We start from the raw sequence: 27,993 nt of genomic DNA on the forward strand, positions 1-27,993 counted from the left end.
AGGAGATAGCATTTTCTCCCTGGTGAAAAGAAGGAGTCAGCCATAAAAAGGTCTGCTGTTAGGATATTTCAGGCAGAGGAACTAGCCTCTGGAAAGGTAGGATGAGCTTCATACATTCAAAGAACAGAAAGAAGGCCATTGCGGCTATAGTGCAATGTGTACTGGAGAGAAAGACAGCAGTTGAGGTCACAAAGATGTGCAGGTGTGAGGTCAGGTGAACCTTGTAGGGAAAAGTTTGAATTTCATTGTAAGAGCATTGCTAGGGTTTAAGAAGGAGAAGGACACCATCTGATTTGTGTTTCTCATGGTTCTTCTGGCTATTCAGTGGAGAATGGATGGTTGGAAGAGTATGGAGGAGGATTAAGGAGTTAGTAATCCAGTTATTCAGGTAAGAGATGATGGTGACTCAGATGAGATTAGCAGCTATTGAAAAGGAGAGAAATGTTATGGCTTTCGTATATATTTTAGGGTAGAGTCCATGGGGCTTGTTAATGAATGGTTTTAGGATAATAAGAAAAAGCACAAATCAAGGATGATTTCTATGTTTGGGCTTGAATAACTGGGTGGATGGTGGTTCCATTTACTGAAGATGGGAAGACCTGGAGAGGGACTGGTTTGGAAGCAAATGAAGAATTCTGTTTTTGCTGTTAAGTTTGAACAGCCAATTAGATATTGAAAGGGTGATGTCAGAGCAGTCATTTGGACCTCAGTGGAAAGGCCCAGACTGGACATTTCAATTTGGGAATCAGTGGTACTGACCTAGTATAAATTTTGAAAAGTGAGATAAAATTATAAGCCAGTCCTATAATTTATCTTGAGTGTGTGCTACTTTCAGTCAGGGGAAAAAAAAAAAAAAAAGATCTTTTATAGAATGATATGGTAATTATTACTTATTGCTTAGGCTTTTTGTAATAGTTGATTATCAGACAGAATAACCACATCGCTTTTATCTGATAATTAGAGTTAATTTGCAAGTACTGATAATAGGCTGATTCACTGAATAAACAAAATACAGAGCACAAAGTTTTTCTCTACAATCATGTGGGTGAAGTTTCTCTTCCTGTCTTTGTAGGCTTGGGGTGGCTGAATTCTTGAGAGTTTAATTCAGAATTTTCATTCTTTTTCATTGGTAAGCCATTGGCTTTCTTCTCTAATAGTATTGTGTACTTCAGGAGAAATGCTATTGGGGAAAATTCTTACCCCCGCCCCCGACTCCCCCTCATCTAAGCTGTACCTTTGAAGGCTGTTTTCACTGGCATACCTAGAAGCTTGAAGCCAGGTGTGATTATAGAGATGTTTCACCTTATTGAGTGTCCATTGAGTGTCTGTTATGATGCTGAATATTTTGCATGGGTTATCTTGAAATTTCACTAATGCCCCTGCAATGTTGGCTTTTTAATTTCCATTTTAATGGTGAGTAAACAAAAGCTTAAAGTCACATGGCTAGTAAATGGCAGTTAGGATTCACATCTAGGTCTGTCTGGTTCCAAACTTATTTACACTTTTTTATTCTGCCAGGTTGTTAAGCTACCAAAATTCCCCTTAGTTTATTCTCCCAGCCCTGTTTTCCCCTATCAACACTAGCCAACTACTCAATTAGCTACCACCTACATTTCTTTTTAAAAAATGGTCACTGGAGATGCACATGCCTCACCTCTGATACTTCTGATTTCTATCTGTGGATTTCAGCCCCTGCCATACCTGCCTTCTTCTCAACCATGCCCCTCTTCTACATTCTAGGATTCTGTTAGTTAAGCAGACCTCACGTTCTTTAGCCTTTCACTTCAACATTTCCCTATACTCTTGCCAAAACTCAATCTTGGCCTCATTCTAAGTTTTAAGCTTCTGAGCCAGATCCATCCCCAGTGCTCACTTCTTCCACTTTCTCTGGCTCTCAGATTGAGGAGCAGGAGTCAGCAAATTTCCTGCTTCCCATCACACCCAGACTATTGTTTGCACATTGTCTCTCAAGAACTTGTGTTTTGAACTGTCCTCTATCTGGTATACCACACTTTTTCTATCTTATATTCAACTCACAACTTCTGCTTTCTTCTCATGCCACTGAGAGCCTGTTTTTGCAGACTTCCTCTCGTTCTTCTAGCAGCTTAGGAACCTAAACCCTTATCTGCTGTTCCAGCCCCTGTCTTCACAGATCTCTGGCCTCTGGACCTTAAGCAAATTTATCTGTGATACTCTTGCTCCTTATAGGCACTGCCACACTTCTCATCTGATATGGTCTTCTCAGATTTTGGTTATTGTTCTACCTCTTCTCAATCTTCTCTCCTATTGAATCTTGGCTTTATTGTCATTTTAACAGCTGCTTGCCCCATATTTTGCCCTTACTTCTCACTTTGGCTTCACCTGCCTTCCTGTCCACATGGATCTTTTGGCCCACCATTTAAACTCAGGGCTTTCTAGCTTCATGCCCTTTAGGTTCTGGTTTCCATGTCTTACATTACTTGCTCTGCAAATCTGTAATTCTGAATAGACTCCACTATCTGATTTCTCTACTCCTGCTCTCACATTACTGAGCTAAAAAGAGGAAAAAGTCTTAAACTTGATTTTTTTTTACAGTAAGGAAAATCTATTATAACAGTTTTGCACATAGTCAAAAGGCTGATGGTTAGTTAAATCGGTGACTCATAACATCATTAAAGACCTGGGGTCTTTCCATTCTCCTCCCAACCTGTTGCTCCTATTAGGTTAGTTTCAGTCTGACTAGTTATCTTTATGATTATAGGACAGCTGCTGCAGTTACAAGGGCCATAGAGAAATAACACTCAGCTGAAAAATTGGTTTGATTGATCTTGCTACAATTATCAACCCACAGTTAGACATCTGACTCCATTGCAATCTCACTGCTAATTAGCTTGCACATGTGTTCCCTACTAGGACTCGTCTGAGTTTTTTCCAATTCCAATCTTATCAAGATTCAAAATTTTCTCCCTTATGTGTTCCTACTGCAAATACTTGTGGTCCTGTTCAGTCCCTCCATCTTACCTACCCCTGATAAGTGACTCTTTCTGAAGCATGGTGCTGAGTATGCTACCTTTTCCGGCCCACTTGCAGTGAATCCTCAAGTTCAGACTCCTCTGTGTGAATTCAAGTCCATCATGACCTGGGCCTATACTACATTTTCAATCTTAACTTCCGTTGCTCCTGTTCATATACCCAGTGAGCCAATCAGACTGAAAATTCCTGATTATTCCTTCAATGCTCCCACTTTTTTCCACCTCTATTTTTGTTCCCTTCTTCTGAAGAGGATATCCCTTCATCTCTGCAAATGAAATTGCTATACACTTTAAGGTCTGACTCCAGTGTTACTTACTATAAAAGCTTTCCTGATTTCTCTCATTCCCAGCAAGAAATTACAGTCTTTCTGAATTTTGAAGTTGATTATTTTTGTCATTTTTTATTTTGTATGATTATTTTTATATACCTCCATATCATTTGGTCTGCAGCCCCAGTTTTCAATATTACCCACTAATATTATTTGAACAGTTCTTCAAGTGTTTGGTTGTTTTAGTTGTTTAGACTTTTTCCTGGCTTCTGATCCTGAAATCTGTTATATGCTTAGAGGACATCCGGCTTTGGGGCCCTCTGGGACTGTACATAATTTTTACTGGAAAAAGCCCAAACACTATAATAAAAATTATTCCCCTGGGTATTTAGTCTATTGATTTGAGGTTGTTTGTGTCTTTTTAGATTTATTTATTTATTAAAGATTTTATTTATTTATTTGAGAGAGAGTACAAGCAGGGGGAGGAGCAGAGGGAGAAAGACAAGCAGATTACATGCTGAGTATGGAGCCCAAAACTGGGCTTGATCCCATGACCCTGAGATCATGACCCTGAGACCACAAGCAGAGCCAAAACCAAGAGTTGGATGCTCAACTGACTGAGCCACCCAGGTGCCCCTGTCTTTTCAGTTTTAATAAACAAAAAATAGCAAACAAGATTTAAACAAGTATCAAGTTAACACTGAGGTACCCATTTTTTTTAAACATCAGTTAACTATATTGATCTTATCTTTAAAATGCATATGAAATCTGTCTCCTCTCCATTCACTCTACTGGCACCTCATTTCTGATGCTCACCAGCTCTCCCCGCCATGAGTTTCTTTCTCCTGCTATCTGTCCACAGCAGAGTTGTCTCTACCCAAACAAAGCTGGTGATCCCACTCCTCTGCTTATCCACACTTTCTGATTCTCTCTCTGTTGCTTCTAGAAGTAAGTCCAAATGCATTTGTGGGACTTTAAGTTCTCTTTAAATTCCTACTTGCCTTCCTCATGCTCTTCTGAGGCCTGAAATATACTCATTTCTGACCCTTGCCAATTCCCATTGATTGTCTAAGACCAGCTCAAATATTACCTTGTCTGTAAGACTTTTCCTGCCGTCCTCAGAGTGGCTCCTTTTCTGTATGATTCATTCATTCATTCATTCATTCTTGTGTTGAAACCCAGGTGGTGAAAAGTGCTGGTATATGACAACATAAGCCTGTATTTTATTGTATTTTTTATTTAAATATTTCAAGTTTTTATTTAAATTTAAATTCTAGTAAGTAACATATAGTATAATGCTAGTTCCAGGAGTAAAATTTAGTGATTTATTACTTATATATAACACCTAGTCTTTAAATATGGACTGTATGAGGTTGTATGGGGAAAAGTACAAGAAAATGACCAAATAGAAGAATTGGATGGGATCAAATCTGAAACCCTCCTGAAGCATTAGAAAGAAATACTTAGTGTCTGATTAGATGGTGGTGGAATGCAGAAAGTGGAAGAAAATAGAATAATCCCCAAATTCCTGTCTTGAGTGACATAGTAGGTCTGTAAACATTCAGAGATAGGAAATAAAAGGAAAGAGTAGGCCAGGTGGGTAGTATGAGTTTAGTCTTGTTGTACCTCTAAGATTTCTGAGTGAACATGATAAGTATACAATGGGATGTGTGGATTAAGATCTCAGGTCAAATAAATTTCTGGGGTGTTCCAATAAGCAAAAGGCAGCTGATGTCTGGGCAGGGGAGTTTCTGAACTTACCAGGCACTTGCTTTATACCTTTCTTTTGTTTCCATACCAAATTGTAACATAATTATCTGTTGATATGCCTTGGTTCCTTGATATGTCTTGGTTCACCAGACTCATGCCCATCTGGTATCCTATCACATTCTTTTATTTCATTTAACATGAGAGAATGAATATGTGAGTTCACTCAGCTGTGCCTTAATCATGAGTGATTATAATTAAGGGCGCCTGGGTGGCTCAGTGGGTTAAACCTCTGCCTTCGGCTCAGGTCATGATCTCAGGGTCCTGGGATCGAGTCCCACATCAGGCTCTCTGCTCAGTGGGGAGCCTGCTTCCCTCTCTCTCTCTGCCTGCCTCTCTGCCTACTTGTGATCTCTCTCTGTGTGTCAAATAAATAAATAAAAAATATATATATAATTAAGTCATTTAGTAAATGATTTATTGAGCACCCTCTATGTACTTGGCAGTGTCCTAGACACTGGAAATAAAGCAGGGCAAATGCCATGAGGGGACAATAAGAAAGTAAATAAACAAGATAATAACTGAGATAGCTAATACTACAGAGTTTTTTTGTTTGTCAGGCCCTGTTAGTTGTTAATCCTCACAAAATCCTTTAATGTAGGTGGTAATAAGTTCTGAGGGAAATTAAACAAGGTAATATAGACACAAATGACTCAGAGATGGTAGTTCAGTAGTTTGGTTAGAATGGTCAGAGAAAGATCTCAGAGGTTACATTTGAGCTAAACAGTGAAAGAGCCAGCCATCAGGAAATCTGGAGGAGGGATGTTCTATGCAGTTTAAGTAAATTAAAAACTTTCTTTTTTTAGTCCTAAAAGAACAAAAACTTTTTTTAAGCATTAAAGTTACATTCACTAGCCTTTAAATACACCACATCTCTATCCAGCTACAATCAATCAAACCAGCAGTAGTTTTTTCCTGTATAATGTAAGGTTAGGGCAAACGGTGTTCCAATGTACATTAAATCACCCACTTAGCTCCTGTGGGTGGGGATTGGGGAATTTTATCTTACCTTTCTAAGCACTAATGTATGACAAAGATCATTAGGGAAATTATATGAAAAGAAATGTAGAGAAATGATTCTGATTTTAAAATAGACTAAGTTTGGAAACACTAACAAAACCAGAAAAATCATAGAGGTATGTCTGCTTTACCTGCTCAGATTACTTTCTGAATGAGAAAGTTCTCAAGAACAAGCAGTGAGAAGCCATCCCTTTTTTATTCATCTTTTCCCTCAGTTATATAGGTATTTTGCAAAGAAATCATGCTGACACATAATATTTACTCCTTGTCAACCATTTAGGACAACTCTGACGACTAATTGTTGGAAATACCTTATATTTTCCTTCCTGTTCTCAGAAGGCTTTTTGTTGTTGTTTTTTAAGATTTTTATTTATTTATTTTTGAGAGGGAGACCAACAGAGGGAGGGGCAGACAAGGAGGAAGAGGGGAGGGAGAGGGACAAGAAGACTCTGTGCTGAGTGGGGAGCCCGAATTGGGGCTCAATCTCAGGGTCCTGAGCTGAAATCAAGAGTCCCATGCTTAACTGACTGAGCCACTCAGGCCCTCCTTAGATAGAGTTTTTGATGAGACCATGATGGCTAAATCCAGAAAGGACGTTCATTAATAGCCTGAAATGTCTGTCTGGGTTCCAGAAAGGAGATTCTAGTTTCCAAAATGAATTTGTCTATAATAATCAGTAAAATAAATCCACGCAGAAAGACCTCACAGATGAGGGGCATGATGAAAATTAGTACCTTACTATAGGAAAGAAGCTGAGGAGAGAGATTCTAATCCAGTTGCCTCTGTTTACAAATGGGGAAAGGCCAACTCTTTCCAAAGTCACAGTCTTGAAGTAATGGGATTCTGGATAGCATTTCTTGGTAGATGTTCCAGTTTACCTAGCATTTTGCATTTATAATCTTATCTATGGATTTTGATTATTTTAACTTAAATAAGAGGCTTTGTAATATAGTTATAAATTTCAAATTTAATTATATTACTTTGTCTTAAGGAGCAATGGCTTAATTTTATGGGCAGTTTGTATTTAACAATGGGAAAGTAAAAAACGCATGCTATTCTATTTGGCTTACCAAATTAATAAAACAATTTTTGTTTGAATTTTTATTAAGTGGTATGCTTTTATCACTAGAATTTTCACATATATTGCATTAGTTAGTTTGGGCTGCCATAACAAAATAACATAGACTAGGTGACTTAAACAACAGAAGTTTGTTTTCTTACTATTCTAGAGGCTGGAATTCTAAGGTTAAGGTGCTAGCAGGGTTGGTGTCTTATGAGAGCTCTTTCTTTAGATTACAGATGGCTGCCTTCCCTCTGTGTGCTCACATGGTCTTTGGTGTGTGCATGTGGAGAGAGACAGAGAGCAAGTGAGCTTTCTCTTGTCTTTTCTTATGAGGACACTGATCATCTGGAATCGGGGCCACACCCTTATGATCTCCTTTAATCTTTACTTCCTTAACAGCTCCATCTCCAAGTATAGTTACCATGGAGTTAGGGCTTCAATTTAGGCATTTTGGAGGAGGAACAAACTTTCAGTCCATAGCATATATAGTAGTCTAAAACTGACAAAATAAAAAGACAATGAACAGGAAGGGACCCTATATATTTCTACTATCTTTTTGGCTTCCTATTTTCACATTATTTCCACTTCCATTTGCCCAAACACTTTGCAAATTTAAGTGCAAATGCCAGAGAAGATTTAGGAATTTGCTGATGGACAATAGGGAAAACTGTACTTTTAACTATCTTTAAACCTCCCTCATGAAAACAACTTAAATTCAAGGGATGAATGAATGAAGAAACTGTGGTATATACATATGATGGAATATTTTTCAGCCTTAAAAAAAAAAAAAAAGAAATCGTGCCATTTGTGACAATATGGATGATCCTAGTAGACACTACACTAAATGGAATAATAGTCATAAACGACAAATACTGCTTGGTTCCACTTATATAAGGTATCTAGAATAGTTACATTTGTTGAAGCAGAGAGTAGAACGGTGGTTACCAGGGGCGGGGGGGAAGGAGCAGTGGGAAGTTGCTATTCGATGACTATAAAGTTTGTTTTACAAAATAAATAAGTTCTAGAGATCTGTTGTACAACTCTAGCCTATAGTTAATAATACTGTATTATGCACTTAAAAATTAGTTAAGAAGGTAGATCTTGTGTTACCTGTTCTTACCACAGTAATACTAAAAAAACTCTGCCCCGCGCTTTCTAAGAAATTAAATGTTTCCTATTTTTTTATTTCTTTCTTTTGGTCTGTTTCTTTGGGGGTATTTGGCTCATTATTGGAATTCTCCTGCAGTTTAGTCCAAATTTTGATTCTAGAATTAGGTCTATAAATACAGAGACCGTCTATAGTTTATAGTCTATAGTCTATAGATTTTTAAAGTTTGAAAGACTACTGACCTTTCTGGGTAATAATCAGTTATGGGACTCTAACATGTATAAACTTTCATGTACCACTTCATATATTAAGTGGGCCTTGCCATTGTTTGCTTCCTTTTGTGAAATAAACATGAGGTAGCCTGAGCTGTTGAGAGAGTAGCTGTGACCCAGATGATGGATACTATGGCGTACATTACAGGATACTACAAGCCAGGGTGCGAGCCTTGGCGTGACCTTGCTTCTATCCTTGGCGTGACCTTGCTTCTATCCTCAACAATTTCTTGGTCCAACCCTTTTAAAAATCAATATTTCTCCATTAATTGTTTTATTTGTCTAAACTTTAAGGCATGATTTTTCTTTTAGTTAAGTGGCTGCTTAATTTTAAGGAGGAAATATACAAAATCCGTATACAAATTAGCCATATTTTTTTAAAAAGATTTTATTGAGAGAGAAAGAGAGAGTGAGCACATGGAGTAAGGGGAGAGGGAAAGAATCCCAAGCTGACTCCGTGCTGAGCTTGGAGCCCAGCCCCAGGCTTGATCTCACAACCCTGAGATCATGACTTGAGCTGAAATCGGGAGTCAGAATACTCAACTGATTGAGTCATCCAGCTGCCCCACAAATTAGCTGTTTTTGATAGAATGGATTTTTAGTTCATCATTTAAAAAATATTTTCCTTCCCCATTACCCTCTGTTCAAATGAGGAAGTAAGGAGGGGAGTAATTATTTACAAAGTAAATCATCTCTCAGGTTTATAAATTGGCTTGCTGAGGGGCTTCTTGCAAGAATGAAGTCATTTCATTTAAAGTATAGTTACAAATATATAGGTTAATATATCTTTTCATTTATTTAAAATTTATTTAGCAATATCAGGTTGTTTGAGACTGAAATAAACATTTTCTGTAAAAGACTTACTGGCACAGAACCTGGCATATGGAAAGGTTAGAATTAAAGTTAGTTGTTGTTTTTACTATTATTATCGCCAGACTGTGTTAGATAGAAAGAAGATAAAAGGACACTATTTCAAAGGGATCAAAGCTTGGTATGAGGCCTGTAGGGATGGAGCTGGAATTACCATTGTTCTCCGAAAATAGAATTTTGGCCCTTTTGTAGGTTGGATCCAGAGCCTTCTGCCACCAACTCCAGGTCTCTGTGCATCTACTCTTTAAATAATATGCAGGTCTGCAAAACACACAAAGGATTACCGAGGATGAATACAGCGTAATATTTTCACCATAACCCAGCTCAGCATTCTCTAGTTTAAAAGTTTGACTATGGGGGCCCTTGGGTGGCTCAGTGGGTTAAGCCTCTGCCTTTGGCTCAGGTCATGATCTCAGGGTCCTGGGATGGAGCCCCGCATCGGGCTCTCTGCTCAGCAGGGAGCCTGCTTCCCCCTCACTCTCTGCCTGCTGCTCTGCCTACTTGTGATCTCTCTGTCAAATAAATAAATAAAATCTTAAAAAAAAAAAGTTCGACTGTGTTTCCCAGGGTTTTGAGTTTATGTTATCAGTTATATCTTCCCTGTCCCTTCAAGGGGAGCGTAACTGAAGCACAACTACCAGTGGTATTTATGTTAAGCTTCATCCATTTGGTTATCAAAGCACAAATCTGGCTTTGCTGAAGGACTTTTTAGATTTGTTTTTATTAGTGTAGTGATTAAGCAGATCTGTGGAAAATGGGTACTTTCCAATTTCTTGAATTCTAAACATGTTTTAATGGTTTGTTTCAACATGTTTTACTTTGTGTTTCAGTAGCTTAAGGCGTATTACTAATTAGAAGACAAACTCTTTCAAATTACTCTATTAATTTTATATTTACTACTTATGGTAATTTATAGTCAGAAAAATTTGGTTATCTTAAAAACATGTGAGACTCATTTTTCTTAGCATCTAAACTGGTAATGTTCAGATGTGTTAGAAAACTTTGAACAATAACTAGTTTCTAAGGAAGTTAGGGTACATTATTTCCTTAGAAATCAAAGCCGGTAGGTTGGATTTTACAAATGATTAACTAAGATCTATTGCAAACATTTTTGATATTAAGACAATAGTTAAAAAAATCCATTTGAATATATGTTACCAGATCCTCCATAGAAAGAATATCATGTTCATGCTTTCTTCCTGCTAAATATTTTTTAATAATGGGGTTCTTTCCTTTTAATGATTGTCTCCTGGGTGGTCCATAATACTGACTTTGTTAGATTTACAAAATTGGTTTGTATTTCCAACGTAATTGCAAAAAAAGGGCAAAACATATTTCTAGTGACACTGTTTATAGGAAGAGAGTGAGACGGCCCAATGAAAATACCAGGAAAGTGATTTATCTTATCTAGGAAAATTAGAAGTGGTCCTGTTATTACTTCATTGGCTTTTTCCACAAAACAGTTTGTAAATAAAATTTTCTAGGCCTAATTGAAAATAAAAGGATAGTGAATGGAATTCAGCCTTAGTATTCCTGTTTTATTAAATCATGGCTCATTTTAGCTAAAATTTTTAAAATACTCCCCTTCATTATGAGCATTCTTTAATGAAAATTGAACAAGTATCCATATTTCAGATTAGCTCAGGAATTTTCGGAGGCATTTGGAAATTCCCGAGTATACCACATGGGCAACTGAGCGCTTTGGTGGAAAGGCCAGGTAGGGTCAGAGAAACCTAGGATGAAATCCTGGCTCTACCACCTACTAGTTGTGTAACTTTGAACCACTTGATTAAGCTTGCCATGTCTCAGTTTCCTCACTTACAAAATGGGAAGCAAAATAACTGCCTACTAAGGTTGCTTTGAGAAGTGAAATTCATTATGTAGAGCATCTTAGAGTGTTTTGTTAGTTTTACTTGGCATCCTTTTTCATTAAAATAGTTCTTCAACAGTTTGATATTATCGGGGCACCTGGGTGGCTCAGTCACTTAAGTGTGAAAGTGTCTGCCTTTGGCTCACGTCGGGGTCCCAGGGCCCTGGGATCGAGTGCTGTGTCAGGCTCCCTGCTCAGCGGAGAGCCTGCTTCTCTCTCCCCCTCTGTCCCTCCTTGCCCTACCTGTACTCTCTCAAATAGAAAAAAGTTTGATATTATCTGATATTGAATATAACTCACAGAACGAAGAGAATATTCCACGCCAGTGGTTGGCCAACCATGGCCTTCTGCCATTTTGGTAACCGTGGTTTCACTGCAGCATAGCTACATTCATTCATTCATTTAGGTGTAGTCCACAGCTGCTTTTGCACTACCAAAGCAATGTAGTTTCAACTCTGTAGTTTCAGCAGAGACCCTGTGGCCCGTAAAGTCAGTAATACTTATTGTCTGTTCTTTTACAGAAAGTTTGCCAACCCCTGGTCTGAGCTGTTGTCAGGAGATTACTTAATTGATATTATGCAGTGTTATGGTTTGGGCAAGTGGAGGATCCACTTTAAGTGAGGTGCCATGGAGAGTAGACGATAGTATTACCTGGCTATTCCCAGAGTTAACCAGAGAAGTCTAGGGATTATCTGTGATTAGTGGTGAGGTCTCCTGGAACAGTTGGGAATAACAAATCCAAACCCTACAGAAGGGAATTTGGGTGGAACTAAAACTTCTTGTGATTCAGTTTCAGAGTGGGGAGGAACTAGAGACTGATATCAGATCTCACCCTATGGTGTCCTTTATCAGCCCATTTCTAAGGAAATTGTTCAGAGCTCTGATTACACCGTGTGGATTCAGTCATTCTCAACAGATCCTTGCATATCATTCTAAGACCTGAATTACAAGATTGCCATCAGGTATCTGAAACCCTGAATTGAATGGATTTTACTTAGTTATTGGAGTATTCTCCAAGTGCTGGAGTGAGCCAAAATCAGTAAGTCAGGGTGTGCTATTTATTACCTGAAAGTTTGAAACCACATCCCACTTAATTTAATAATTTTCATAGATTTAACATCAGAACAATTGTTGGCTTCTACTAGAAGTTCTGAGGAGTATGTCTCATTTATCATAATAAGTTATACTTGGCTACTCTCAAAATCTGTTTTTCTTTCCTCCCGAATTGATCTTTGGGAAGTTAGACAATACAATAATAACTCCTGAAATCTCTTTAGTGCTTTAGAGTTTACAAAGTACTTCCATTTTCACTATTTTACTCAAATATCACCATTCATGTTAGAAGGACTGGAATGATCCCTCTCTTACAGATGATGAAAACTTCAGGTCCTAGGAAGTTAAGGCACTTTGCCAAAGCCATACAGCTCTGAAGGGTGAAGGAGGGCCTTGGATTTGTCTTCTGACTTTATATCCTGTGTTTGCTCTACCACGTCATTTTATCTGATCTTCCCTCTCAGCCAAACTTACTGAAAAGTAGGTAAAATATATAATCCCATTAGTTTATAAAAGAGACATCTAGAGAACATAGAGAATTTCATATTAGAAAGAAAGATCACCTGAACCTAAAGTTCGAACTATTGGCTCATAGGTCTCATTTGGCTTGGAGATGTATTTGACGCAACCTATATGATATTGGCCTATATGTGGTTTTATTTAAAAAAATACATGAAATTAGCTATTGATTAATAACATAAATAAGTCCTAATTTCCAGCTTCTTTAGACAAGTCAGAAGATTTGGCCGTATTGGGCCTGCACTCCTACATGGCAATAGGCTGGATTTAAATGCTGTAACACCTGCCTCCTTTGGAGTGAGCATCTGCTTTCCAGTTTCCATCAGTCTCTCACACTCTTATCTTCCCATCCATACCATGCTTCATCCATTTATAGTACTTATCTGACTCATGTAGGCGTTTGAATGTGTGACCACTGGTCTAGACTAGAATACTCACTTTGTGAATGAGTGAATGAGAAAATTAAATTTGAAGTAGTAAGGTAATTAGGCAGCCCCAAGATTAGACCTTGTTTTTCTCAGATAGAGCCCTTGGGCTCTCTGGCACCATGTTCATATTAATCATTATTACTGAAGAATAATGGAACAGCAAGGGAATAGTAATTAATCAATCAAGAAATGATGCATGCTTTTTAATAAACTGATTGTGTTTAGTGATTTAGATTTATGCTATGTGAGCCAGATTTAAAATATTTTATCAGACTGTGGTTTGTAACTTTCAGTTCAGAAAACAAGGTCATACAAATTGAATGAATGAAGTTTATTTTCTTATATTGGAGAAGTTGGTTAGAGGGTGCATTTTTTAACTGAAGTATAATTGATATCATGTTGTATTAGTTTCAGGTTACAACATATTGGTGTGATATTTGTGTTCATTGTGAAATAATCACTACAGTAAGCCTACTTACCATCTGTGGAGGGTGCATTTTGAATGGATTTAGGAGAGACTGAGTTTCAGTTTTAGAAGCAGAAGTGGTTTTTCTCTTGAGTGAGATGGAAGCGTCATCAGGGATATGAAAAATGCCTCCTTTGTGGAAGACCTCATTCTAGGCAATAGTGTATGTTAAAGAGAAACAGTGAAGAGAGGCAACTATAGGTAATAGTAATTGTGGTTAAATACTGAGAGACTAGAAAGAGAAGTGCAGGCTGGGGCAGACCACCGTCGCACTATCACAGGAAGAATCTGCAGAGGGTGAGTGTGTGTAGGCGGTTGAAAGGAATTAATGGTGAGAACTACCCAGTGATAAGAAAGGGTGTCAGGTATACAAATGGGTTGAGTGAAGCACAGTGTTTATCATTTATTTTTTCTGAAGTGTAATTTCTAGGATGGCTTATATAGTTTAAATTGAAAGGGATAAATTATATTCTATTGAGTGAAGCAACTAACTGGGGGACTTGCCAAAAATAACTATAATAAACAATGAATAGTTGACATTCTTGTTTTGAATGGACCTTTAAAATCCCTAAAACAAATGTTAGATGAATATATTTCCAGATAGTTATGATTGCTGTTCTTGTTGTTATTCATTCATTCAATAATTGTTTATGTCAACTTGCAATGTGTAAGGAACCACACCAACTAGTAGTGGGGAATATCCAAAGACAGAATCATTAGTCCCTGCCTTTGGGTTGCTCTCAAACTAGTTGGGGAGTTAAGATAGGAAGACAGGAAAAGTTTTACATAAGACAAGCCTCTGCAAGTCCATGTTTTGTCCATTTAGGGAAAGAGATACCACTTTTTCTGGCTTGATCTGGAGATTTTCTAAGGGAGGATGACTAGGGATTTGAACTAGACCTTGAAGGATGAGTAGGATTTGAAATACCAAAGAAATGGTAGAAGCTTTTTTTTTTTTTTTCAAGATTTATTTATTTGAGAAAGAGAGAGAGGTGGGGAGAGGCAAAGGGGTAGAGGGAGAAGAGAATCTTAAGCAGACCCTATGCTGAGCTCAGAGCATGAAGCCTGATGTGGGACTCCATTTCAAGACTCTGAGATCATGTCCTGAGCTGAAACCGAGAGTGGGATGCCTGACCAACTGTGCTTCTTTAGAAAGGTGTAGTTGCAGAACATAGGCCTGGCAGCAGAGAGCTATAAGGAGACAAATGTGACAGAAGTACATGAACTTCCTGGCAGCGTGGAAGAGAGCTGAACTAGGTAGAAGGGCCTTGATTCCCAGGCTAGAAAGTTGTATTTTGAATATATGGTTTCCATAGTTGACCTAGGGAGCTCAGTGCCAAGATGATGGTATACATTAAACAGTGTTTGGAAATGGATAACTCTCTGTAGAGTTTGTAAAATGCCTCTGTTAACAGTTGCAGTTTAGAAGACAGTTTGCTTGGGAGAGAATCCAAACCTTCCTAAGGAGAGAAACAACTCCCCAGACTCTCATTTGGAGGTCACTTGGAGACTCTCCAAGGTGTAACATAGGTTGTACAGAAACCAGTGTACCAGACCAGGGGTGAAGGTACAGGGGAATGCCTATGAGGAGCAGATTACATCTGGAGAATCCTATTTTGCTAAACACTGTATTGAGTCTAGAATGTTATTTTATTTTTAGTTTCTGTATATGCCTATGGGAGTCACCTTATATTGGAATCCTTATAAAGCCTCTCATATTACAGGGCACTCCCTCAATTATCTTATTTGGAACAGCAAAGTACTATTTGGGGACGACACATTACTCTGCAATGACCTCAGTCAGCGCTATTTTTATTTGCTCATGGAGGTATGCTGACATGATGGGTAAAAAAGGAGGCAAGGAAATTTAATACACTTTCTGTTATTATTCCTGGAGGCATGAGTTTGCAATGGCAGGTGCTGCATATAATTTTAAATGTGCCCTTTAAAGCCATGTAGTAGGTATTTATGTTGTGGACATCATGAATATATACCCACAGGCCAAAAGGAAAACAGCTCCCTAACTTAATATCACTGTGAACTCATGGCTTGTAATAAAATTTTCATTAAGGGTAGATTCAGAAAATATTGTTTCTCTAGCACTGAGACAGATGTAAAGATGTACTTTTCGGAAAACTTTGATGACTTTAAGAAATGGAGAGAGAGTCTGGATAAAATGGTTTCATGAAATTTGCAATATTCCAAAACTAACATTTAATTTTATAGGATGTGTGTTTTAAAATACGAACAATTAAAATATCATGTAACCATTAACTTTGGACAAGTATTAATCATGGAGCGTCATCATAAAGCAACCGAATTTTGTCACTCACTGTTCTTTTCAACTTAGTCTTCTTGTTCTTGTTTGAAGTTTAGAGAGAGCCTTATAACTCTTCCAGTCATTTTGACTTCCTCTGGAAGTTTGTGAAACACAGTCTCTGTTTAGTAACTAGTATGTCTAATCCAGGGTTTATCCCAGACCTCACATTTTATTGAAGTTAAAGCTTCTCCTTTTTCCCAGTGCAGGCCGCTGCAGACTGTCCACTGTAGTGGGAGATGCGCGGAGACAGTCTCTCTTTCTCACTCAGCACTTCTATTTCTTCTCTTCTCCCAGCTTGCTAACCTTGAAGCTCAGTGGGGTATGTATTCGGGGAGAAAAGGTTGGAGCAGGAAAGCTCTCATTACCTTCTGTGGGTTCTGGAAATCTCTCCATCACTGGGGCTTACTCATCTGTAATTTCTTCACATGGGAAAAGCATTTCTTCAGGCTGGTCCTTCAGGCTATTTTTGTCATCTCCTTGGCTTCTTGCCATTCACCTATGGTTCCTTTTGTCGAAACCCCTCACTTGCTTATCATTTCTGTCATTTTTAGGTGTACAGTTCTGAGGTTTTAAACACATTCACACTGTGGTCTACCTATTACCACCATCCTTCCCCAGAACTTTTTCATCTTTCCAGACTGAAACTGTGTACCTATTAAACACGAACTCCCTATCACCACTCTCTCCCATTTTACTTTCCGTCTCTATGAATTTGATAACTGTAGGTACCTCATATAAGAAGAACCATATAATATTTGACTTTTTGTGACTGGCTTATTTCACTTAACATAATGTCCTCAGAGTTTATTCATGTTGTAGAATGTGATAGAATTTTCTTCCTTTTTAAGGCTGAATACTATTCTATTCTATGTATATACTACATTTAAAAAATTTATTCATATGTTAATGGACACTGCTTCTTCCATATTTTATATGTTATGAATAATACTGTTATGAATATGGGTATACAAATATCTGTCCAACTCTCTGCTTTCACTTTTTTGAGTATATGTCCATGTATAGAATTGCTGGAATTTGTGTTAATTCTGTGTTTAATTCTCTGAGGAACTGTCATGCTGTCTTCCATATTTGACATTGTGCACCAATATTATACAAGGGACCCTCACCAATACTTGCTCTTTTCTGTTGTTATTGTTTTTGTTATTTGATAATAGCCTCCTAATGGATGTGAAGTGGTATCACACTGTGGTTTTGATTTTTGATTTGCGTTTCCCTAGAGTCTAGTGATGTTGAGCATCTTTTAATGGCCATTTGTATATCATCCTTGAAAAATGTCTATTCAGGTCCCTTGCCCATTGTTGGATTGGATTGTTTGTGTTTTTGTTGTTGAGCATAATCATCCTTGGATAAGATTGAAGGTGACCTCATGCTGGCCCCTGGGTGCTGTATCATCAAGATCTGAGAAGGACCTAGATGGCATACTCCAATGAAGGGAACTGGGAAAGCGTGGTGAGGTGTGGGCAGGTTTATAGCACACTAGTAAAGGATGCAAAATACCCCTTGTTAACAATGTAGAGCTTTGGGGCACCTGGGTGGCTCAGTGGGTTAAAGCCTCTGCCTTTGGCTCAGGTCATGATCCCAGGGTCTTGGGATCGAGCCCTGCATCAGGCTCTCTGCTCAGTGGGGAGCCTAATTCCTCCTCTCTCTCTCTGCCTGCCTCTCTGCATACTTGTCTGTTAAATAAATAAATAAATCTTAAAAAAAAAAAGTAGAGCTTTTATTGCCCCTGGGCTAGGGGACAAGGGGTTGGAGTGTTGACAGCCTGGTGAGAGCTATATCCACAGGAGAGGCCTGCCCAGCAAGAGCTGTGGGTTTCACTTGAGCCTCCATTGACTTTCAGCCAGTAGGGAGGGAAATGGAGAAATAAATAGCCCATCCTCTCCTCTTCCCTTGCTATTTCTTGCTGGTACCTTTCACTGGCCAGTCCTATCTTGAAGCGTGGTTAATGCAGTCTACAGAGGTCTGCTCTCAGGGCACAGAGCAGGATGGTTAAAGGTGGAGGCTGGATCTGAACTGGTGCACAAGATGTCTAGCACATGTGTGGCATTCCCATTTGGTCTACAGGACCTTCTCCCTATCTTCGGAATGCATTTACTTCTCAGACTACAGCCCCTCTTCTGCTGCCTCAGGCTGCTCAGCCACCTTCTTGCCCTTCAGATTCTCGGGTGTGTGCGTCAATTGCCCTTCCACCACATCCAGGAAACATAGTGGATGTTGCTCTAAGTCATCCTATTTAAATGGCTCACCCTAAAGTTGCGGTGAGGGGCAAGTTCCTCCCTGGTTCCTCCCTCTTGTAGGGAGGATGAAGCTGTCAGCACACCAACAGTTTTCTCCATATATTCTTTCCTTTCCAATCACCTGCCCTGTTATGCCCTCCATGTGGCTGTGGAAAGGGGGTAAAAGCCATGAAACTCCACGTCTTGCACAGTGATCTCACAGCTCTTTCTGGAATATATTAGTTATGGTTTAGGGACTTCAAAAACCAAGACTGAATTAGTTCCTTTTTTTTTCTTTTTCTTTTTGTAGCTAGAAAGAGGGAGAGGGGGGATCCTGGGTGGCTCAGTCAGTTAAGAACTTGCCTTTGGCTCAGGTCATGATCCCAGAGTCCTGGGATCGAGCCCCAGGTTGGGCTCTCTGCTCAGCGGGGAGCCTACTTCTCCCTCTCTCTCTGCCTGCCACTCTGCCTTCCTTTGCTCTATGTGTGTGTGTGTGTGTGTGTGTGTTTGAAATAAATAAATAAATAAATAATCTTAAAAAAAAAAAAAGAAAGAGCACATGTGTGCATATGCAAGCTGGGGATGGAGGAGCAGAGGGAGAAGGATAATCTCAAGCAGACTCCTGGTTGAACCCAGAGACCATTGCAGGGCTCAGTCACATGACCCCCAGATCATGACCTCAGTGGAAATCAGGAATTGAAGGCTTAACCGACTGAGCCACCCAGGCACCCCTTAGTTAATTCTATTTTAACAACCTGGTACAAACATCATATGCAATATGTATTCCTAAAAGTTTGTATATTTGGGGGCATCTGGGTGGTGCAGTTGGTTAAAGCATCCAGCTCTTGGTTTTGGCCTGGGTTATGATCTTGGGGTTGTGAAATCGAGCCCCAAGTAGGGCTCTGTGCTCAGCAAGGAGTCCTCTTGAGACTCTCTCTCTCCCTCTGCCCCTTCCCTGTGCTTGTGCACATACTTTCTTGTTCTAAAGACAAATAAATAGATATTTTAAAAAAATTTGTTTACTTGCATTAATTTTAATGCTTTTTTTTTTTTCAAATCTCTTCAGTGGGAATGGGGAAGATTGCTTTAAATTTGGGATCACTTTATACTTGGGGATATATGATAGGCTTTCTTTGGAAGCTTTTCTAATGGAGAAACACAGATCAATTAGGATAGCTTATAATTCCCATGGAATTTACCCAAGTATTATTTAGCTTCAGACAGCTAAAACCTAAATTAAGTATATCCAAAAATATTTAGCCTAATTTGAAGATAAAGTTTATACAAGAAGTAGTCTTGTTTAGTTCCTGGTAAGTTTGATAAAGTATCTTCCGTGGAATAACTAATTTCCCAAATGATTTGTTTATACTTTTAATTTGTTCCAATTGTGAAGGCTTAATTTTTGAATTTATTTTAGACTGAGGTTTACGCCATTTTCTCTTTCATGTATATAGTCACTCAGAGCAGTTGAGTGCTGGAAACTGGTTTCCTTACCCAAGCAGAAATAGTGGGGAAGAGTATTCATCATCTGCCCTCAGAAATAAGATATTATGCTGTCATTTCTCAAAACATTCTCTTAATACTTGCCCCCATAATTTTCAGGTTTTAAATACGTTTAGTGGAACTCTGAAGACTTCACTTGTGACATGTATTGATGACTTTGGGTGGCTCGGTTGTTAAGCGTCTGCCTTTGACTCAGGTTATGATCCCAGGTCATGCTCCCAGGGTCCTGGCATAGAGCCCTGCATGGGGCTTCCTGCTCAGCAGGAAGCCTGCTTCTCCCTCTCCCACTCCCCCTGCTCGAGTTTCCTCTCTCACTGTGTCTCTCTCTGTCAAATAAATAAAATCTTAAAAAAAATATGACTTTAATAAATTACAAATATTAAGTTTGTCTTCTGGCGCAGATGTGTTGTCATTGTGCTCTGTTTGCACTCATAATTTCAGCCTTCTATATGATATTGACATAGTTTCATGTGCTATCATTTTAGGTAAAGGCTTTCTTCTTCTCTCTTGTGAATCTTCTAAGAATGGACCTGGTGGTTCCAGAGGATGCCAGGGACAGGGGACACAGTTGGATAGGAGGAGCATAGGGCATTTTTAGGGCTGTGAAACTATTCTGTATGATATTATAATGGTGGACATATGATGTTAGGTATTTGCTGAAATCTATAGAACTATGCAATACAAAGAGTGAACCCTAATGTAAAATACAGCCTTTAGTTAATAATAATGTATAAATATGGGTTTTGTACCACACATTGGTAAATGTACCACAGTGATGCTAATAATGGGGGAAACTGTGTGGGGGAAGAGTATATGGGAACTCTACTTTCTGCAGTTTTTCTGTAAATCTAAAACTGCTCCCCCAAAAGTCTGTTAATTAAAAAAAAGTTGCCTGTGAAGATCAGTTATGCGCATAGCACTTTACTTTTGCAGAATCTCTTTGGTGAGCATACTCTTTTCAGGTTATCTAATATGGTTAAAAGAAAAAAAATGACACTCCTCTCAAAGAGAAATAATCAGTTGAACAAATCGGTAGTTATCAGAATGCAGGCTGTGGTACATCCTGTTTTTCTAACTCCTCCAATTTACTAGTAAAGCAACCCAAATTGCATGGAGGAAGGGAGGACGTTGCTTGTTTTTAAGGCTGCATTAATGCTGTTAGTGTCCCATTAGAACACTGGAGGAAAGTCTTCAGTACCTATAACAAATTCTAGAACTGAGAGAGGGAAGAAGGGGGAGAGAGAGAGAGAGAGAGAGAGCGAGCAAGAGAGGCTGGTTTATTGCTTATTCTATTACCTGCAGGAGACTGCAAAATTCTCTTAGTGTAGTTATTTATGCTCATTGAATACCAAGTAGCCCCTCTGTGCCAGGCCATTCCTACTTCCTCTCCTTTCTGCTCCAGATATGGCAGCTGAATGGTTTCTTGTGGTCTGCTGAGGTCAGCCTCTAATTATCAGAAGAAATAGGTGATGACTTTCCCTTCTTAGTGTACAGCTGAGCTGTGTCCTTTGATATGTCACATGCTCGCAGTTCTGAAATAATGTGAAATAGAAATGGTCATTTGTTAATGGAGATTGTTCTCGGCACGGATGATCTTCTTGATTCACACCCAAGAGAGGCCTTTCCTTGGCTCTGCACATGCTCACTCTCTTTCAGATAGACCACTGTAGAAGGCTAGGGACTTGAATCTCTTCACTTTTATGTGTGAAGGGGCTACCTGGTTTCTTGAATCTAAATAAGTTAGATTGAATCTGATACATTATAGGTTTGAGGAAGCATGCCATTCCTGATCCTCCCACGTCATGAGCCCATGTCATGAGCCTTCAGAGTGGAGCCATCAGAGAGGAAAAAAAAAAAACTAGAATAAAGAAAGCTTTGCATTAGTCTGATGAGGTAGTGCCCCATGGGGTGACATTTCAGATGCTGCAAGAAGGGTCCCTTTGCTTCCCCAAAAGTACACTGAAGGCTGGTTCCTTTAATTTTATAATTAATAATATATTTACTAACTCTAGATGAAGGATGGTTTTGTGTTAAAATATAAATATTTCAAACATATTACTCTTATCATAGTTTTTATAGTGAATGAGCTGCAAAGAGCTCAGATATTGATAAGGCAAATGAATGAAAAAGTGTGAGGGTTTGGTGGCCTGATTTGTGTGGGAATGGTGGAGGGTGACGTGGAGGGACACAGAGAATGAAAAGAGAGGCCAGGGGAGAAGCTGTACTTGTTGGGTTTATTCAGTTTTCCCTGGGAGTTTTCTTGAGAGGAATTGAACAGGGTTTGTGCATATTGTATGAGAGACTGTGCATGTGTCTGTGTGTGTGTGAGAGAGAGAGAGAGAGTGAATGAGAGAGAGACAGAAAGAGGGAGAGAGAGGTGATGTGTTAAGGGTAGGGTGGAAGGTTGGGATAGGAACTGGCAGCTTTGTTATGGAATAAGCTTAAGTGAGACTGTTTTGTCACAGTCGTACTTGTAGATGTTAATTTATAGCTACATGTCTCTTTAATTTGGACAGATGGTAATGTACAGAATTGTAATTTCAGCTGTACAGAATTCTATAGATTATATGCATAGGGCATTGCTGCCCTAATGATGCATAGGGCATTGCTACCCCAAAGAAATACCCAGTCTGTTTCTTTCTCAATTCATACCTCAAATACTAAAAGTATATAACTTTTGACCTGTCATTAAATTGGTGACAATTTTATGCTGCAAGTAGAAGCTTTTTGTGAACCTATAGTGTTTCTTACCTATAGGAAAGGTGGTACCAGAGTTATTAAGGAGTCAAGCTTTGACTTCTGTCAAGTTCAGTACATTATAATTGCAGCATTTTGCACTCCACAGATTTTTGTGAGCACAGAGATGTCTGCTTGGTTTGGAGTTTTAGAAGAAAAAACTAATGAGATTCAGTGTAGCATTAAAAATATTCCCTTCTTGTTTCATTTATTCCTTTCCTACCCCCTAAGACCCCCACCTTGCATCTCTACTTCCTCATATCAAGGGGATTGGGAGAGAGACAAACCATAAGAGACTCTTAATTTCACAAAACAAACTGAGGGTTGCTGGGGGAAGGGGGGTTGAGAGGGGTGGGGTTGGGTTATGGACATTGGGGAGGGTATGTGCTATGGTGAGTGCTACGAAATGTATAAACCTGGCGATTCACAGACCTGTACCCCTGGGGATAAAAATACATTATATGTTTATAAAAAAATATTCCCTTCTCTCCCAAGCCAACTGTGTGAGCCCCAAGTTGAAAAAGTAATGTTACAATAGCAGTATATACTCTCAGAAGTACTTTGACATTAAATATCCATTTGTGGGGTCTTGTGTGGTCATGGAGGCCTCATATATTATACTTGGAAGGGATCAGGGGAGTCACAGGGTTTAAACCCTCACTTTCTGAATGAGGAAACCGATGCCCATAGGGGACTTTTTCAAGGCCACAGTACTGTTCCTTAGGAAGTTGAAAATAAAGCTACCCTACCACCCAGAAATTGCACTACTGGGTATTTACCCCAAAGATACAAATGTAGTGATCCGAAGGGGCATGTCTAACCCAATGTTTATAGCAGCAATGTCCACAATAGCCAAACTATGGTAGGAGCCTAGATGTCCATCAACAGATGAATGGATAAAGAAGATGTGGTGTGTATACACACACACACACACACACACGCACACACACACACACACACACACACACACACACACCCCACAGGAATATTATACAGCCATCAAAAACCCGAAATCTTGCCATTTGCAATGACATGGATGGAATTAGAGGGTATTAGGCTAAGCGAAGTAAGTCAGTCAGAGAAAGGCAATTATCATATGATCTCACTGATCTGAGGAAATTTGTGAAATGAGACAGAGGATCATAGGGGAAGGGAGGGAAAAATGAAACAAGACAAAATCGGAGGGGGAGACAAACCATAAGAGACTCTTAATCTCAGGAAACAAACTGAGGGTTGCTGGAGAGAAGGGGGAATGGGAGGGATGGGATGGTTGGGTGATGGACATTGGGGAGGGTATGTGCTATGGTGAATGTTGTGAATTGTGTAAGACTGATGAATCACAGACCTGTACCCCTGAAACAAATAATACATTATATGTTAATAATAATAAGAAAAGAACCATTCAAATTTTCTTTTAGACCCATATCTATGAGGCCCATATTATGAGTGGTCTTAATGTTCTAATTTGGTTGTTTATTTGAAAATATTTATTTTTATTATTATTTTTAAAAAGATTTTATTTATTTATTTGACAAAGAGAGACATAGCAAGAGAGGGAACATAAGCAGAGGGAGTGGCAGAAGGAGAAGCAGGCTTCCCGCTGAGCAGGGAGCCTGATGTGGGGCTTGATCTCAGGACGCTGGGATCATGACCTGAGCCAAAGGCAGACGCTCAATGACTGAGCCACCCAGGTGCCCCTGAAAATATTTATTATTAATCTTCTATTAAGTTCTGGCACTGAGCTAGGTACAGAATCTGTACATAGTGGTGAAAAAATATACATGGTTTCTGCTCTCATGGTGGCTACAGTTGACTTATGGGTATTTACCCTGTTAAAATATAAATCATCATCATAAATTATTTACTGGTAGCTTATGATATGCCAGGCACTAAGTTACACAAATATAAAAGCAGGAGCTGGGTGCTTTTTACTTCCTCTTACTTGTTTAACTCTAGAACTCTGCAGTAGAAATGCCTCTAGCACTAACCACAAGGGGTCAGTGAGATCAGACTCCACAAGCATGACCTGTGGTACATAAGGCTGAGTCACTTTTGCTCTGCAAAGACCATGAACTGAGAGTTAGAAGACTGAGGTAGTAATAATTGAGCTACCTAAGCCAAATATTAACTTAGTTAAGTTAAATAACTTTTCAGAGCTTTAAGTTTCCTATAGACCCAGCAAACTTTATTAGCAAAACTTGGGCTTTGAAGGTGGAAAGGTGCTGTTTGAATTCTGGTTTTCTGTTTACTAGATGTGTAACCAACTATATCCTTACAGGGAATATCCTTACAGGGTTATTGAAAGGATAAAAGTGAAGTAACCTACGTAAAGTGTGTGATGTTTATTTCTTTCTTACTGCATCTATCCACCACATGGGGTTGTAATTGCCATGGAGACAGTGGATGAGATAGGACACCGTAAACAATGAAGGGTCAATGTTACACCACTTACTGAGGAATATTTTTGAAGTTTATGTAGTTAATTAATATAAGCTTTCTTTGAAATTGAACATGCGTACAGAAAAGTATACATATTATTAGTGTACAATTCAATGAAGTTTTACAAAGTAAACACATCCCTGTGAGCAGAACCCAGATGATAAAATAGGACATCCTACAAGGCCCTATGGCACCTTTGCTACCTCACCACAAAAATAATTATCCTGACTTCTAACACCATAGGTTAGTTTTTCCTATTTTGGAATTTTTTTAAATAAATGGAATCACACAAAATATTTTCTTTTTTGTCTGGCTTCTTTTCCTCCCACTGTGTTTGAGAGGTTAATCCATTTTGTTCCACTTAGTTGTACTCCATGACTTTATAGTATTCTGTTTTATGAATATACCACAATTTATATATATATATTCTTTAGCTGATAGACATGAGAGCTGTGTCTAATTTGGGGCTTTTGTGGTTATTGCTGCCATGATCATTCTTATCCATGTATTTTGAGAACATATATGTGCACTTTTGTTGCATATATATCTTGGAGTGAAATTGATGGGTAAAGTTTTAAAGGTTACTGACAAATAATTTTCCAAAGCGATTGTACCAGTTTACACTTTCACAAACAGAGTATTTTTTTTTTTTTAAGATTTTGTTTATTTATTTGTCAGAGAGTACCAGAGAGCACAAGCAGGGGGAGTGGCAGGCAGAGGGAGAAGCAGGCTCCTTGCTGAACAAGGAGTCCAATGCAGGGCTCGGTCCTGGGATCATGACCTGAGCAAAAGGCAGCCAGTGAACTGACTGAGCCACCCAGGTGTCCTGCAAATAGAGTATTTTTATCATCAGTAAAATTCTGTTAAATCTGTAGTAATATTTAACAAAAATACAGTTTGATTCATGTGAAAAATGGATATATATAGGTTTCTCTTCTGTTGACATCCTCTTCTATGTTCTTAGATTATGTGGAATAAGGCGTTATTTCCATTGGGGGGATTATTATTGGAAAGCTTCATATTCATGTGGAATTAGAGAATCTGAACTGTAGCTTTAGAAAGGCCATAGGAATGAACTGTGGCCAGGCTGTGGGATCTTGAATGTTTGGCTCTTTGGACCTGCTCCTTTCTGTAACTTATGCTGGTTTCCTGAGGGCAGTCCATTCTCCCTGAGCTTGGGTTCAGCAGGCCGTTACCAAAAGTACCACTGTGAACTAGCATCCATTTTGTCCTCTGCCATGTGCTTTACTAAACATTTGATTATCATCTTTACTTAAGGGGAACTATTCTTTACAAGTGATTTCCAGGCTTCTGTCTGAACTATGTATGATTCCTAAGCCAATCAGCCTCTGGTAGCTACCTGCTCCCACCAGTTCCCAAGGCACAGACATATATACCAGCTAGCCTTCTAGATTCAGGGATTGCCAGGATAATCTTTGTTTATACTAGACACTAGATGAATTACACAGAATCATAAAGTCATTAAGAAGATTTTAGCAACCATTACTTTGAACTAACAACACAAGATTTTTTTTTTTTTACAGTAAACATCTTTTTTTAAAAAGATTTTAGTTTTTTTAAAGTAATCTCTATACTCAATGTGGGACTCAAACTTACAACTCTGAGATCAAGAGTTGCATACTCTGCCAGCTGAGCCAGCCACGTGCCCCTACAGTAAACATCTTAAAGCAGACCTATACTAAGACTTACTGATATTTTTATGGATCTTTATAGCTTTTTTAAAAAAACTATTTTATTTATTTATTTGACAGAGTGAGACATAGGGAGAGAGGAAACATGAGCAGGGGGAGTGGGAGAGGGAGAAGCAGGCTTCCTGCTGAGCAAGGAGCCCAATGTGGAACTCGATCTCAGGACCTTGGGATCATGACCTGAGCTGAAGGCAGACACTGAATGACTGAGCGCACCCAGGTACGCCTGGATATTTATAGCTTCGAAAACAAGGGGTATTACCATTTTGTGCTAATTTAGTCTCTGCTGGTTCAACTAGTCTTCATGAAGGACAGAATCTATAATGTGGGGAGCAGGGAAAACAGGTCTAAACAGTCCTGCACTTAATGGATAAATGAATGAATAACAGTGATGTTCTTTATGGGACCCAGGCATGAAAACCATCCTTGAAACTGCCACCTCTTGCAGTTACTTTCTGGATTCCTTTATTGGTTCAGCGAGTTTAGTTATAATGTGGAACATGATAGCTAAAAATGTGGACTCTCGCTTCTAGCTTTTAGACTCTCTACTCATAATAGAAGACTGATCTATTTTACCTCATCCACATTCTGATATTATAGGCAATCTCTCCTGGGCATTTTCTTGGCCCAACTTATGCTTAATATTTTTAGCTAATGCCCACTCCATCATCATCTAGGTGGTTTGCAGAAGAACATATGGCCTATGCAAATAACTTCTTACATTCTTTGTACAGACTTGTATAAGTATTTCCATAACACTTTTGAACTGGAAGTGAAACCATTACAAAAGTGTTGCCTTTGGAAAAGGTTGGGCTTCTGATGAGTTCAAGTTGCTCTTTAAGACCTCTTCTACCACAGGCACACAACTGAGGATCCTCCTTAGAGAATCAATTAAAAGGAACTTGACCTAGTCTGTGATACTTTTCTGTAAGTGAAGTGATTAATATTAGTCAGTGCATACATAGGACCAGAAAGTCTTGTTCTAATAAGTTATTAAACTGACCGGGTAATTAAAAATTAGAAATAAATGTCATTTCACTGCTGTATTCCTATAAATTAAATTAAACTTTAAGCATTATTTAAGGCTTCAGTGTAATATATTTAGCATTTTTTAAAAAAAGGAAGTCTGGAAGCTGAGCCTATTTTTATAAAGGTTCTGCTCAGTAGCCTTTTGTAGAAACAGTAGATTTTAAACATTTGGTTCATTTAAATTACTCTTCTTTTTGCCTTCAAGAAGGATTGAGAAAGGTTACAGGGAAGTTTAGTGGATTAGTCATTCAATTCCTTGATGGATCATTCACATGTACCAATGCCAGGGAACATTTAACTGATT

At 38.8% G+C, this 27,993-nt stretch overlaps 1 protein-coding gene across 2 annotated transcripts in view; it reads left to right on the forward strand.

The window, feature by feature from the left end:
- PLCL1 (phospholipase C like 1 (inactive)) overlaps positions 1-27,993 on the forward strand; it is a 365,077-nt gene that overhangs the window by 172,967 nt on the left and 164,117 nt on the right. The window lies entirely within an intron of this gene.

The sequence above is a fragment of the Lutra lutra genome, chromosome 3 (genome assembly GCF_902655055.1).
Source record: "Lutra lutra chromosome 3, mLutLut1.2, whole genome shotgun sequence".
Classification (NCBI taxonomy): domain Eukaryota; kingdom Metazoa; phylum Chordata; class Mammalia; order Carnivora; family Mustelidae; genus Lutra; species Lutra lutra.